The sequence below is a fragment of the Saccopteryx bilineata genome, chromosome 6 (genome assembly GCF_036850765.1).
Source record: "Saccopteryx bilineata isolate mSacBil1 chromosome 6, mSacBil1_pri_phased_curated, whole genome shotgun sequence".
Classification (NCBI taxonomy): Eukaryota; Metazoa; Chordata; class Mammalia; order Chiroptera; family Emballonuridae; genus Saccopteryx; species Saccopteryx bilineata.
Window position 1 is genome coordinate 126517217 of NC_089495.1, and position 6117 is coordinate 126523333.

Here is a 6117-nt window from a genome sequence, read left to right on the forward strand (position 1 = left end):
GGCCCGCTGGTCGCTTCCCTGGCCTCATACCCCCGAGACACTTCCCACAGACTCTGCACGTCCCGAGGAAGCTGCTGGGAAGCCTCGGATTTAGTACGGCGCTTCCTTTTCTTCCTCACGTCCTACCCCGCCCCCAAGCGGAAGGAATTGAAGTGACTTTTTGCTAGGACTACGGGGACCTCAAATAAGTTCCAAACTGGGGGTCCCTCGCGAGTGCCATTTCTTGCGAGGTTGTTACGCTGAGAAGAGCCAAAGCCCAGGCTCCCCTTCCAGAGGTCTAAAAACCCAAGGTGCAGGAGCCTGCTGGTCATTCGAGAAGGCACAGATGGGGGAGACAAGTCTGGGGGCTCTCGGAGAAGGTCAGGGAGCAGAGGTATCTGCCGGCCCGTCTACCTTCCGCGGGAGTGGGCAGAGCAGGACAGCAATGGGCAGGCGGCAAACCCGAGGGGCAGACGTTTGGGATTCCACGGAGAAATCGCGACGACGCCGGGCAGGGTCCGGCCTTTCTGCTGCTGCTGGACTCGGGTGGAACCTCGGCGTCCTCCTTGGCTCTGATTAGTGCTTTTCCATACAGCCCCCAGATGGTGCTTCCGCGGTGCGTCCCCCCAGCCTTTACCCCAGAAGGAGGTGCTATCTGGGGTCGGAAGAGGCCGGGCGGGCGTCGAGGCGGCGCGACCCGAGCGCTCCCACTCTGCGCACGCCCAGAAGCCGTGGGGTCGGTTCCGGGGCTGCCGGAAAGCGCATGGCCGGCGGAGGCACCGTCCCCGCGCAAGCGCCTCACCACCCGGGCCAGACCTGGCCTCTCCCGCCACCCTCGGGCGCGGGGTAGCTCAGTCCCAAGGGAAAGGGCACAGGAGGCCACTCAGGCCGGGACGCCCTCGCCAGAGAGCCGGGAAGCCTTTTCTACGTGCTCGTTATGAAAGCCTAAGATTGGCTTTCCTGCCCTTCTCTAGGAAATCAAATTCAGGGGACGTGGTACCGTATTTATCTGCACAACTTCCTTCCTTGATATTTGAACTCTTGAAGTTGGGGCAGAAGTAATTATGCGAACATCTGGGGATGTCCGGCGCCGCTACCCGGCAGGTTCTTATTCATCTGGAAAGCCCGCACTCCCTTATTTGCATAATAATGGCTTATCTAGAATAACAGACAATCAAAGGCAAAATTTTCTTCAGCTCTTCCTTGAGATCCTGAAAACAAGGGCTTATAGCTAGAAAAACTGATTTTACAGAGTGGGGTTCTTGACCAGGCCCAGGGAGAGATGAAATTTAAAGTAGTGGCAATGGAATGTTCACGCTGAGTTTCTGTATTTCTCTAGTTTCAGCTGTGGAGTTTAGCTACTTTTTGGCCAAACGCGTGAGGGGCTGAGCTGACATGAGAGCCCCCGCAGACACCCTATCTATCACCCCATCCATCGTGGGAAGCTGGGTGGCCGCAGAAGGACAGCATGGGCGGTGTCTGGGGGTTTTGGAAACAGACTTTGAGAGGCACTGCGGGGAGAGGGCTCACCTGTGGCCCTCCGGGGACTTTGGAGGTGTCCTGCCCGACCTCGCTCTGGGTCTCTGGTCTGGCCCCTCCAGGGCTCCATTCCCCACCCTTTGGAACAGATTGAGAGGAAGCACTTCTGTGGATGGTCGCCACGCAGACTAGGGCAGCTGAAATCTTTGAATTCAAAGCAGAACAAAAGGGGTGCGTGGGTGGTGGTAAGGGCATTATGTGAAGGAAACATCTTTGATACATTAAAATTTTTTGATCTTTTTTAATATGAAGAGGAGTGGGAGGGAGAAATCCATAAATAAATATGGCAGATAAATTTGGACCAGAATTGTAATCGTGAGCCACTTTCGAGACATTCCTGGGCTCCAGAGGATTTTTTCAGCAGAACTTGTTCACTCCAGAGTTGCTGTCCCCAAATAAATAGTGCAGAGAGTGAGCAAAAGATTGAAAGATGCACCCAGGACCCCGCATCACGCTGTGGACAAAAATTCCCTATCTCTTCTGGAAAAGATGCAGGTTTTACACTTAATTAAGGAGGTGGCGGCAGCTTGGGCTTGCCACCAAGAAGCCATCATCGTGGGCACTTCTTTTTTTTTTTTATGGGCACTTTTTAAAAAATAATTCTTAAATCTCTTTTAAGATCAGGTTTGCAGGAAGAAGCGGATTAGTAATTGCTGCGAATGGAGCGAGCTGCAGTGACAGGGCAGGCAGGAGGGACAATGGGCAGAAGGTTAGTCCCACCATCAAAGGACTGGCTGTTTCCAGCGGAAGGGAGGAGAGTGCCAAGGGACTGAGGTCTAGAAGGGTGTCTCTGGAGAGTGGAAGCTGCTGAGTTGGGACAGGGAGGCCTGACTACACCTCGTGCTCTGTCCTCTGGGTTCATTCATGCTGCCTGTGCACAAAGACTGCATGTGCATCCAGACTTTACCATTCCCCAGGGTGCAGCCCCGCCCCAGAGGTATTATCTTACGTCTAGTGGTGGGCATAACATCACAGCCCCCCCCCCCGTCCCAGTGGAGGCTGTCTTGGAAGGGCACCCCTAGAATACCCCAGCAAGGTCTTTTCCTAGCTAGAAAATGCAGGCAGGGGGAGTTGGGATTCCTGGTCTCACAGTCGCAGCCCCTGGTTCCAGCCTCAGTTTCTCCCTTTGAGAAAGTAGGAAGGGAGAGAATAGAGAATGAATAAATAGAGAAAGGGCTAGCCCAGAGCCTTGCCAGTTCTACTTCTTCCCAGACCTCTTCAGTCTGCAGGAGAATGTCTCCAGTCAACCTCGTTCTCCTGCCTGGAGTGTTCTAACAGTCCCCCAGGCTATGGGTCCAAGAACTGTCTTCTCCAGACTTTCCCTCTCCCCACCTGGAGAGGAGAGGTGAGACCTCTGGGGCCCGCAAGCAGCCTCTCCTCTTGAGGGGTCGCCATCCAGTTTGCAGGGTCCCCAGCAATTGCATCGTTTGCCCCAAAGACAGAGACAACTGGGCCCCAGACAGCGGAGAACAAAGAGAAGCCCACACAGAAAGAGATGCTGTCAACCCCACTGAAAGAACACCCGTGGGCAGTGGATGGGGGTGCCGGGCTCAGGGCACTGGGCTTTATTTAGCCTCTGAGTCGCCTTCGCAGCACTCCCCCACCCCGGTCCCCAGTGCAAAACAGCGGGGTAGTGAGCTTTCCTCCCAGGAAATGGGAACTTCTGAGAGTAAATCCCCCAGTTCAGTCAGGAGAAAAGTTCGAGCCCCACTTTGTACCAGTGAGGTCCGAGGGAGGGGTGGTGTCCATTTGAAATGGAGAGGGTGAGTGCAGTAGGTGGGGCGGAGGTGGCATTGCAGGGAACAGCTGGGTTTTAAAGTGCCTGGACCACTCAGAAGCAGGTGAGGGTGTCGCCTGTCTGCTGAGGAATGCCCTTCCAAGAGAGCCTCCACTAGGGTAGGGGGATTCGAGTCTGAGGGTGAGGGTGTGCCTTGGCAAGTGCAGAGAAGAGTTACTGGTAAAGGGAAGGTTTGGAGAGATGGCCCAGAGCTTCAGGTAGAAACTTTTCTGCCCCTCACCCCCATCCAATTGAGTACTCAACCTGCCGCTGTCCCACACGACCCTCAGGCTGTGTGGGTTTAAACGCTGCCCAACCCCTCTCCCAGCTCAGCGAATCCAGGGAAGCACCCTTAGCGCTTGCACTCCAAGATCAGGATCCTTGCCAGAAAATCAGTATTCCCACCTGCAGATAGGCAAGTTCTTTCCCATTTTGTTGATGATGAGCACCTGTAATGGATCCACTTGAAGAGTACTTTGGATCCCAAGAAAGCAGAAAGCAAGACTCCATCACACACACACACACACACACACACACACACACACACACACTTCACTGCCATTTATTCCAAGATGGGGAAAGGGGAAAGGAATCCCAGGCTCAGTTTCTTGGGGTAAGACGGTGCTTCTTTTAGCTGCTATGGGTTCAGGGACGATTCTGGGGCCATCTATACTGTATACTGGAGCTCCCAAAGATGTTTAGGGAGGCCAGCCCCGGGATTCACTCATGAGTCCTGGGTCACAGCTGGGGTGGGGCAGGGCAGAGGGTGGAATCAGGCAAGGGGAGGATGAGGGCTGGAGCTGACACCAATCAATTAACTGCCTACAAGAGCCTGCTGGGGAATGCTTGGAAGTAACTTTCTACACTGGCTCAAGTGTGCATAATGTTTTATGGTCATTTGTATTCCAGAGACTGGTGCCCAGCCTGGCATGAGGCTGTGTAGGGGTGGTGGGCATGGATAGATGTAGCTATCATTCACTGAGCAGGGGCTGCTCCACACCAAATTCTGTACTGGATGCTTCCGGAACTCTCCCCATTATCACAACTCTTAGAAGGAAGCTTTAATAACCACATGTAAAGATGAGGAAACAGAATCAGAGGACTTAAGCAATGCATCAGTGACTAAATTAAGCTGCAGGGCAAGGTCTGACCTAGGTCTGTCATCCAGGAGTTGAGGGGCCTAAAAGGAGGTGCCAGGGTAGCTGAGGCTGGTGTGAAACTAGGATCAGCAAGGAGCCAGTCAGCCCCACTGCTGACTTAGTCATGGGGTTTGGTGTGAGAGAGCCACCCTGGGTGTATGTGTTTCTGTGGGGCTATCACTGGTTCTTTTTTTTTTTTTTTTTTTTTACATTTTATTTATTCATTTCTTTAGAGAGAGAAGACACAGAGAGAGAAAGAGATAGAAAGAACAGAGGGAGGAGCAGGAAGCATCAACTCCTGTATGTGCCTTGACCAGGCAAGCCTGGGGTTTCGAACCGGTGACCTCAGCATTCCAGGTCGACGCATTTACCCACTGCGCCACCACAGGTCAGGCTATCACTGGTTCTTATGAGACCAGAAACCCAGCAGCCTGGGGCCAGAGTCTTACAGAAGACAGTTTTCCTGCCTCCTGCTCCCAATCTTTCCCAGCTACCCTGACAGACTGACTGGCTGACATGGCAGTCAGTTCCAAATGCCAGAACAGCTAGTCTGGGGTCCCCATGAGTCAGTTTCAGGGTTCCTGGACCACCAAGCCACACTGACATGGCAGCTCATGTCTGGACTGCTACTGAGATGTACCTGCATAACCCATGGAGCAGCAGATTGGGAATGAAAAGATTTGAGTCTAGACCTGAGCTTGCTCTGCTCCTGGCTAGCTGAGTTAACCTTGGACAAGTCATTTTCTTTCTCTCGACCTGAGCTTTTCCCTGTAAAATATTAATTTGGAGCAGGCAGCCTTGGGACAGCCCGCCTAGTCTCCATATTCCATGCATTTGGGTTCATTCAGGAAGGTTTACTGAGATTCCAAAACCTTTAGAAAATACTTGTTAACCATTGATGGCCAACTGCAGGTACATCCTGCCCCCAGCACACAGAACCCTGGAGTTTGCGACTGCCAGGGTAGCATGGTGACTGCTAGTGAGAGCAGTGAATTCACATCCCAGCTGTGCAGGTACTGGCTTCAAGTTTCCCCAACACCAGGTGCAGAGCTACCAAATACCTACTTAGGGGGCTCAAGAAGGCAAAGGGAAGAGTCCCAAAGGAAACACTGGGCGACCAGACCACCTCTCCGGACCCAACCACAGTTGGGAACAATGAAGAGTGTTATCTTCCCTCCAGCTCCGGCACCAGCGCCATACTGCTTGAGGCAGATTGCAGCTGGGACTAATTCCAGGTACATTCTATAGGTGGCACCGTGCTACTGGAAATGGCCGCCTCCAAAGGGGAGAGGCTCTCTCAGTGGCATCTTCAGGCACTAGGGTAGCCAAAGTAAAGTCTATACAGCCCCCCCCCCCCCGTCGGGGTGTAGTTTGGAAGACGGTTCTCTCAGACTCTTGGTCCAAGTGCAGAGCCTTTTCTAGGACCATGGGTCTGTTGGAAAGTTGGGGAAAGAGAGAGACTCTCATGCCCCTGAAAATAGTGGGAGGAAAAGGCCTCGGCCCCATAGACAGTGGGGAGTGCTGGGTGGGCTATGCCGGGTCTCCAACAACATTCATCCGCAACGCGATTCTTTGCCACCCAAACGGATAGGGAACTGTGTCAGCATAGCGTTGGTCCCAGCGTGAGGCTCCTCCTGCGCTATTCCTCGTCCAGAAGAACCTCGATGGCAGGAGGCCAAACCA